The following is a 9668-nucleotide window of genomic DNA, read 5'->3' as shown; positions in this document are numbered from 1 at the left end:
TAAAGTTGGCTTTTGCAGCCACAGAATACACGTCCTGTTTCCACTGGTCTGGGCGTCGCGACGACGAGGGCGCACAAGCTGCTGTGGATAAGAAGTAGAAAGTTACTTCTCACGATTGACTTGAAAGATGTGAGAACTTGGCTTGGATCATATGTAGGAGAGCACAGAAAGGCCAATAAAGAACTCCACTCACACAAGTGTGACAGCTGGGCACTTTTATAGAAAGAGTGAAACTTGGTTCTGTTGCAGCGGCAACGATGTGATTATCGCCAGCTTGGTTCGTGGTGCCTCACGTCTTTTTATTGCTCAAGAGCGTGTCATCCTCAGCTTTTGTACTTGAAGGGGTGTTATTCTCAACCAAAAAAAGTTGCGCCCCAGTAGGGTCAAGGAGCAGGTGGAATGCGTAATGACCCTATTAATTGCAGCGGCCGTTTGTATGGAAAACCGTGTGGTGGGGGTGAGTGTCCCCCAGGGAAGGCCTCTGGGTTCTCAAATCCCAGAGTGGTGGCACCCTGATGTGGCTGCCGTGCTCTTGTCATTGAGCAGCAGCAGCAGGGTGTCTCCATGAAAGGGACGGACGGGCGTTCCTGGGCCGGATGGGGCTCCGGTGGACCGGCCGGTGCACAGTGATGCACACACTGTATACGTGCCCTGCCCCCACACTCCCATTATTTTGTTTCTTTTGTGGCCAGTTGTTATGGGTAGAATCGCATCCCCCAAGAAGATAGATTGAGGTTCTAACTCTCACTGCCTCAGAATGCAACCTTATTTGGAAATAGGGTCCTCACAAGATGCAACTCGTTCAAATGAGGCCACATTGGAATGGAATGGGCCCCTGATCCAATATGACCCGTGTCCTTATAAGAAGAGGAGAGACAGACACATGGAGAGCAGACCGCCATGGGATGATGGAGGCAGAGATCAGAGTGGGGCAGGCTGCCAGCCAAGGAATGGCAGGGATTGCCGGCCGCCCCCAGAAGCCAGGAACAGGCAAAGAAGGATCCCACCCAGAGTCCCAGAGTGAGCATAGCCTGCTGACACCTTGATTTTGGATTTCTGGCCTCCAGAACTGTGAAACGATACATGTTGCTTTATTTTTTTAAATTTTTTGTTTGTTTTTGTTTTTATTTATTTGAGAGACAGAGAGAGCACGAAAGAGCGCGGGAGTGTGCACAAGCAGGGGAGGGCCAGAGAGAGAAAGACACAGAATCTGAAGCAGGCTCCAGGCTCCGAGCTGTCAGCACAGAGCCCGATTGGGGGCTCAAACCCACAAATCGCGAGATCGTGGCCTGAGCCAAAGTCAGACGCTCAACCGACTGAGCCACCCAGGAGCCCCAATAAATGTTGTTTTAAGCCACCCAGTTTGTGTACCTTGTCGCGATAGCCCTAGAATGCTAATACGCCAACCCCCACCATGCCCCGCCATTGCAGCCTGACGTGCATTTTTTCTTTAAAAATTCTAATACCTGCAATCAAGGGCAGCATCCAGCCCACAGGCCTGCGGGCCGTTCTTCCTCCTCAAGATGCTTTTGCAGTGCTCTGCTCCAAGCCCTGTTGTGTTTGTCTCTAGGGTGCCTATAGCGGGGGAAATCCTAATTTGCCCATTTTCAAGCTTCAAGGTGGGACTGTTGTCCTCAGAACCTTACTTTTACAGACATTTTAGGTGAAATTATTTGCCAACCACCCAGCTCAGATCTTCCCATCAGGCCACAAGAGTCACTCAGGTATGGCTCCCACCCGACACAGCCTGAAAGCTGCTGATGGGACCAGAGTCCACTTTCTCCTCATCTCCGAGCAGCTCACTAGCTTTTTTTTTTTATCTCTGATGTTTGATTTGGAGGTATATTTGACATTTAACCCGAGGAAATGCTCCCTAAATCAACTATGCATTTAAAGCCTGGGAAGAAGCCACTCACGCTGCCCAGGGCGAACTCCCGCCTCCCAGGCCAGTTGGCTGCTTGGCCATCCATAGCAGAGCTCCAGGCTTTCCGAAAGCCTTCCCTGTAGCAACTCCTTCTTTTATGAGGGGGAAGCTTTGGACTCGGGAGCCTGACCAGAGCAGGCGGCGTGGCCCAGGCAAGCCCGGGCTGGCCCAGGCTGTGTGCCAGGCTGAGACCAAGCCCAGAGGACGAGTGTTGAGGGGCTTCTGAGCACATCCACCTTCTGTTTTAAAATAGGACAGCTGACCGGGGAGTTTGGAAACTGAGGCTCCCCACTCCCACTAAATGTATGACTTTGTAAAGGAAGAAAATAATAGTGAAGCACATGGACTTGGGGTTTTGGACCCCAGCTCTGAACATGACCAGCCGTGTGATTCTGGGCTGTATAACATAACACCCATAAGCTTCAGTTTCCTCGAATGTGGCACGAGGTGACGTGGCGGAGAGGGAAACACCTAACCTGAGACAGCTCGTGTGACGAGTAACGTTACGGTGTTTATAAAGCACGTTGCACGGCATCTGGCACGCGGGAGGATGAATTCGGCTTGGTGAGAAGATGACAGAAGGAATCATTGCTGATTCCCTTGCTCGGGCCCCGCGGTCCACCCTGTCGGTTGCCCGGGTTGTTACGGGGTCATCTCAGAGCTGTATCTTGCAGACGTGCTCGGTTACCCTAGTGCCAGCCTGGAGGGGCTCTGGGTGTGGTTGGCCACCAAACGTCTGGGAGTCATTCCGGAATTCCAGGTCCAGCCACAGAGCTAGATGAGGCTCATGACTAGGCTTACCCAGATGTTGCACCGGGAGCCAGTGACACACTGGCCAGGTGGAGTGGTTCTCAACCGGGGTTCCGTGGCCCCCAACTGGTATGCCCAGCACCCTTCACGGGGGAGAAAACCAACTAGAATCAATGGGTGAAAGTAATTTTGTTATAACTGGGTGGTAGAGCTGGGATTCGAACTCCGCCCATGTAGCTCTAGAAACTCCAGCAGTGGGTAGCACAGCCTGCGGTCTCCCACCACCTACGGGATAGGGGCCAGTCCATACATATTTGCTCAGTGAATGAAGGCATGCAAGGCTGACCGCCTTCCAGCTCCGACATTCAGGAAGACTTTCCCCGGCCGTACCTGCTTTAGCTTGTGATCCAGCCAAGCTCACTGGTGAGCCATATTATTCCTCCTGACTGAGCGGACTTGGCCAGGGCACGGGAGTTCACTGAGATCAGACCTGGAGGAGCTGTCCTTCGGCAAACAGCTCTTGGGAGGAAAGAGCATGAACGCCACAGGAATGATGATTCCACAAAGCCTGGCCGGCCTCTCCGGGAGATGCTGTGCCTCCTCTGGGGATGCTGAGGCTGGAAGCAGGATGCGCTTTTGAGAGACAATTCAGCTGCAGCATGAACCTGCTAATTAGGGTTGTGTTTATTTTGCGCTACATAAAGCAGATTTGATGAACTGAGCCGGACGGAAACGTTTTGAGGGAATAGTTCTTTCTCTCTGGCGGGGACTTTGTTCAGCTCTCTTTGGGCCTGAGGGCCCCGAGGTCCTTTCTTTGCTGGCCCAGAGAAGGCAGAAGGTTTCTGGCAGGGCACCTGGAGCTGGGCTGTCCTCCTGCTCAGGTGGCCCCTGGCTTTAGGGATGATATGGCTGCCTCTAGCCCTTTTACGTGCCATGCACCTGTAAACAAACACGCATGGCAATTTTGCCAGATTATGGTCCAGACGCTAACACCGTACCATTTTAAGGCACGTGTGGCCATCTACAGATGAATTTAAACAGTTTGCTGAAATCTAGGAAACTATTAAAGGACTTACCCGTATAGAAGAGAACAAGCCACATGATGCCTATAGCATGGCAAAATTCTCCCCGTGGCCTATGCCCCCCCCCCCCCAACTGTCTCTGCCCCATCTGTTCGGCACTTTTCCCATCCTCACACCCTACTCTGTGCTCCAGCCACACTGCTTGCTTTCTGGTCCCATGCCAGCTCCTTCCTGGCTCAGGGTCCTTGCAAACACTGTTCCTCCCTCTTCCTTCCTCTTTTCTCCTCCTTTGGGGATGCCCTCCCCTAGTTTACTCTGTCTTTAGGGACTCTAACTGCAGGCCTCTTGCAGAGAACATGAGCTCCCCAGTAACATGAAAGATGGTCCGGATTTCCGAAAAGAAGAGTAAGAGAGCCCAGTGGTGTATTTCCAGGTATCTCTGGGTACCAGACATTCTGCTGGTTTCTGTCATGATCTGGCATTCACAGGAGGAAGGGGTGTGGGCCTCGAGAGAGCAGAGGCCACTGCCAGCTGCCACTGTCATTTCATTACTCATCTGCTAATTGTGGCAAATGGGGATTTTACAGCTCCCCTGGCCCTCATTGTGAGCTGTGGCAGTGTTTTGATGGAGAAGGGGTGGGGGGAGGAAGGCCAGCCTGAGAATCCTTTCAAGGGGCCCATGTGTCTGCCTGGCTGGTTCATGTGGGTCTTGTGAGCCTGAGACTGGGTCCTGTAACCGTTTGGTGATGAGGCAGGGAGGGTAGGGACCCATAGATTCCAGGCCGAACCCTGCTTCTCCCGCGTCTTGGCGAAATCGGCAGCTTGGATCGTTCACATCTGGTGGTCAGTCGTTCCCACTGGGCTGAGAAGAGTGCTAGGTCATGTGTGGCTGCTGGGCTGACCTTCTGAGGGGGGTGGTGGGGGCCAAGGGTAGACACAGGACTTCCTTCTGGAGACCACGGATCCAGAAGCCAGTCCCCAGGTCCTGGGCGGCCATGGGGAGCCAGAACAGCAGGGAGCAGGGCTCTGGAGAGCAGAGGCTCAGGAGGCTGACCAGCAGGACCTGGCTGGCTTCAAGTGGCAGGTCATTTCATCTCTAAGTCTCAGTTTCCTCACCTGTAATGTGGGAGAGTAATCCTCCCCTCTCCAGGCCGTGAGGAAGATGAAATTAGACATGTGCATAAGTGCTTAGCAATAAAGGATGGCTTCCAAGAGCCAATTGTCAGGGAGGGAGAAAATTCTCATGCCCTGCCCAGAGCACAGTTCCGTTCTTGGCTTATCTTCCATGTTGGTGGGGCTGTTTGAGGAGCCCCCATCCTATCTACAGCTCTGTACTAATAACCATGAACCAGAGCTGCCTTTAGGGAGCACTTTTTAAAGGCCAGAGCTTAAATAGCATATTTCTGGCCTTACAACCACGCTAGGGCCTCTGAGATCCATTTCCCAGGTGAGAACGCAGGAATCAGAGAGGAGAAGAAACTTGCCCAAGGTCACTCGGGAGATTCAAACCCAGGACTGTCCCTCTGCCTGGCTTGGGACCAGGGGTTGGCTGGATCCTTCCTTTCTCTTTGGCCACTGTCATTTGGTTAGCCAACTTTAGGGCCCCAGCCAACTTTATCTTTCCGTCCCCTGCTCCAAGAGGTGGAATGCAGCCGGAGTTAAAGCAGGTTTGGGGAGTTCAGACAGACGAGCGTCTGGATCCAGCCCAGCCCTTACTAGCTACATGGCTCGGACAAGTCGTTTGCCCTCTTTGGATCACACCTCCCTGTTTGTGAAGTGAAGATAAGGTCTGCTTCACAGATCCCAAAAGAATAGAGGAGTTCCCGGATATGCCAGTGCCCAGAAAGATGCCAGATCTCTGTCCCTTCCTCAGGGACAGCTGTGCAGCTTGGAAGTCTCCACAGAGCCTCCTTCTGCAGACCAGCGAGAGGGTTGGGGGCAGACTGGACATGAAGCCAGAGTGGGCCCCTCACAAAGGCCTGCCCTTTCTCAGTCATCTCCATGCCAGGGGACCCACCACCTCATCCTTTTTAATAAGAGAGGAATGGTCCACAGAGCTCCTGTTTCTATGGTTACAGGAGTGTGGCCTCCAGAGGCTTCTTTCTGATCTGGTGATGAATGGCCCAGGGAAAGCGGCCTCACACCTTCAAGGGGCCCGCAGAGATGCCTCCTCCTTCCTACCTTTCTCACCAGCTGGGGGCAACCGAGCCCCCCACCTCTGACCCCAGCAGGAGCGCCTGAGGGCCTCTCGTTCTCCCTGTGGTGTGCACCCAGGCTTCAGACGGTCACTGGGCCCTCCACGGGCACCTTGCGGCCTGCATTTGCATGTGTCAAAAGGGCCTTTCTTCACTATAAAGCCATCTTTCCACATAGGAGAAAAATCAGGAGACTTCTGAAGAGGGGACTGCTGTGTTATCCTTCAGGAGAGGAAAATATGCTCCGGCCGAGCCGTTGTTTCGTGTCTGTGCTTACCACCCCCCACCCCGCCCCCCCGCCCATGACTCTCCCGTGTCAACAAGATCAAGAACACGTGCCTGAGCTGGCACTCAAAGTTCTCCATGCACCCCGACCCACCTCTGGGATCATACTAATAGTTATAGTTGTGATGGGGAATAATGATGGTTGTTGATTAACATAATCAGCCATCTACCTTTGAGGCCTCACAAGGCGAGAGGTGATGTCCTAAGCACTTTGCTTGCGTTACCTCGCTGAATTTCGATGACAACCTCAGGAGGTAGATGTTAGGTCCCCGTTTTCCAGTGAGGAGACTGAGGCCGAGAGAGGGCAAGTCCAGAGGCTGCTGGACTCCAGAGCCCAGACCTCCCTCTACAAGACCATTACCCATAGAGCTAAGGCCCAATCTTCTCTTCCTGTGTGCCTTCCACCATCTTCCCTCAGGTCTGCTCATGCTATTCCTCTACCAGGAAGTCCTTAAGAAGCAGCATGGTGTAATGGGTAGGACACAGGCTCCAGATAGAGTCAGGCACACCAGGGGTTGGAGTCCTGGCTATACCGTGTCCCAGCTGCCAACCTATTTAGGCTCCCTGGGCCTCAGTTTCCTCACCTGGAAAATAGGAGCATGGCATGGCCTCGCTGATTTGATGAGTCAACATATGCTTAGCACCTGGTTGGTAACACGGCTCACCTGTCCGAGTTCTGCCTGAAACTGGAGGCCCAGCCCTGGCGTCCCCTATATCGTCCCCTCCATCGAGAACTTCTCTGACTGACCCAATCAGTTGACATTTCTTCTTCTGAACTACTCTGTGCCACCACTATGTATGTCCCTTGCTCGTCATATCACTTGAAGGCAGAGGCTGACATTGACCTAATTCTATCCCCTGTAACATGCAAGAGCTTGATCAAGATTTGTGGAATAACTGCCGCAGGGCTCTTCACCGTCTGTACGTCGTCTCCCTCTCCAGCACCCTCACTCTGTACCCCAGGGTCTTGACCCTTCACTCCCTCATCCCACACTTGTGCCCCACCGTGCCCAACTGCCTGTGCTGCCTCAGACGTCAGTGTTCTCTCCTCCCTCCTAGTCCCTCTGTCTGTATCGCCTACCTCCATTCTTTCCCTGGGTAACTTCTGCTCCTCCTTTAAGACTTGGTTCAGGCAGTCTCTCCTCCTCCAGGAAGTCTTCCCTGATACTCCAGGCTGGTTAGATACCCCTCTTCTATGTTCCCTCGGCCCCTCTGCTGACCTCTTCTAGCACTTGTCACAATGTATTTGCTGTATTTGTCCAGTTGTCTATCTTGACTGCTAGGCTGCGATCCCCTGGGGGCAGGGACTACGTCACGGTCATTTTTGGAGCCCTGGCATTTGACACAGCGTTCACCGTAAAGCCAGTGGTTGTTGAGAGGATAGAGGGATGAATGGATGGATGAGTGCCTGGCTGAAAAACTCTCAACACTTGCTATTTGAAGTATCTGCTGACTGGCTTATGCACTGTCTGTGCCCATGATGTGACTCGGCCACTTTTGCCGTTGCATCCTGGAGACTGCACCAGGCTGTTAGGGGACAGGACCCAGAACTGCAGAACTGTGTCTAAATCTGCATGTGCATTTCGTGCTTCCAATTCAAACCTTGTTCATTAGCACAGCAATTAACAGCAGTGCCTAATGACAGATGGTCCGGCTGCGTGCCTGAACCCCTGGCTCCACAGTGGGTTTGGAGTGGGGCAGACACGTCTGGCAAGGTTGATGTTTTCATTGATCTAGCAAGTCTGAGCTCCCAGGGCTGCCGGCAATGGAAATAGTGAGCTGACGTCAGCGCCGGCATTGGTGGAGGCTGGGCCTAAAAGGGCCAGGCCTTGGAACTAGCGCTTGGAGAGGCTGGGAGCGCGTCCTGGGGCCATTCTAATCCTAGCATTTTTGTTTTTTTTTAAAGATCTGAATTTCATATTGGGAAGCCCTTGATTTTCTCAAGCCACTAAGCTCTAGAGAATTCTCTGGGAGCTGGTGTCCCTTTCCTATTAATTCCTTAGAAGCTTCTGGGCTTTCTGCAATCATTTTTTAGACTTGTAATGACCAGGCCCCTTGGGTTAAGCTAACGGACACGTAGAATTTAGTATTAGGAGTTGTGTAAGATCTATGTTTGTATAAACACAATTATATTTAGGTGACTTCGGGGAGAGAATTTTTTTTCCTTCCTTTTAATCCCTGGTTTGAATTGGCTCAGGAATACTCATTCCTCCATGAAAGAAATATCAGATTGGCATTCAGATGGCTGTCTTGGTTGTAAATTCAAGCCAGAGTGTAATATCCTAAACCAGAGTGAGTTTCACAGAGCTGGAATCCATCCCAGAGTTATCCTGTTATCTATCCTGAGATAGAGCTAGAAAGGATCTTCTTTTCCATCCCTTCCTCCTCCCCACACACAGGGAAACTAGGACCCAGAGAGGTACATTGATTTGCCCAAGAACACACAGCAAGCTAGTGGCCCAGCTGGATCCTCTTCCCTACACCGTGTTTCAGATCATCAGAAATGCTCAAGCTTTGCCATGTGCCCACCTCAAACCACTCCAGCAGGTTCTTTAACAGGTACGGGGTATGCTTTCTCCATGGCCTGTCAACAGACTCAGTCTGAGTCAAAAGGAAGAGAGGGTGTGGACTGAGGAAGGCTGTGGTCTGTTGTTAGTCATGCAGAAAGCACACGTCTCATTGTGAGAGGTGTTGACAAGGAGCCCTACTAGAGAAGAATGTTAGCTACGGTTGAGGAGTCCCCCAGTAGGGAGCCTTTGTGCCATGGCACTTCTCTTGGATGGGGGGCTGCAGGCAGGATTGGTTCCCATAAGTGCTGGTAGGAGAGATACCCGTGGTGTAATGACCTGCCCTCAACAAATCTTCTTACCAAATGGACAGACTTCCTGGAGAGAACCTTCCGGTGCTTCCCATGCTCCATTTGCTGTAGGCCGTCGCTCTCCCCTTCCTCCCTCGTCGGTCTGTAATCCTAGGTATTGATCTGATGACCTGCTGAGGGCACTGTGAGGAAGAACTTGGTCCTCCTGAATCTTCAGCCTTATGTGCAGTTTGTCATCAGAGGACAGAGAAAAGGATTCCTGAGACCAATGTCTTAGAGCTGAGGTCCACGTGGTCTTGGTGACCCAGGGACAGGTCCCACCTCCCCTGGAAGTGTTCCCCACCCCCCTGTCTGGACATGCCAAGGTTTAGGGGGGCATTGTAAAAAGTCCTGGAAGAAGGGTTCATTCTCTCTCAGCATCATGCCAAGAATGTCCACGGCCTTATTCTCCGTTGTCACTGGGGCAAACCTGTCCTTTCTTTGTCTTTTTATTTTTTTTGAAGACTTTTTAGTTTTTAAGTAATCTCTGCACCCAACGTGGGGCACCAACTTACAGCCCCGAGATCAAGAGCTACGTTCTCTACCAACTGAGCCAGCCAGATGCCCCTGTCTTTGTCTTTGTCTTTTTATATTTTATTTTATTTTATTTTATTTTATTTTATTTTATTTTATTT

Source organism: Panthera uncia, chromosome D1 (genome assembly GCF_023721935.1).
Source record: "Panthera uncia isolate 11264 chromosome D1, Puncia_PCG_1.0, whole genome shotgun sequence".
Taxonomy (NCBI): Eukaryota; Metazoa; Chordata; class Mammalia; order Carnivora; family Felidae; genus Panthera; species Panthera uncia.
The sequence above is the reverse complement of the archived record's forward strand: the minus strand, read 5'-3'. Positions refer to the sequence as shown.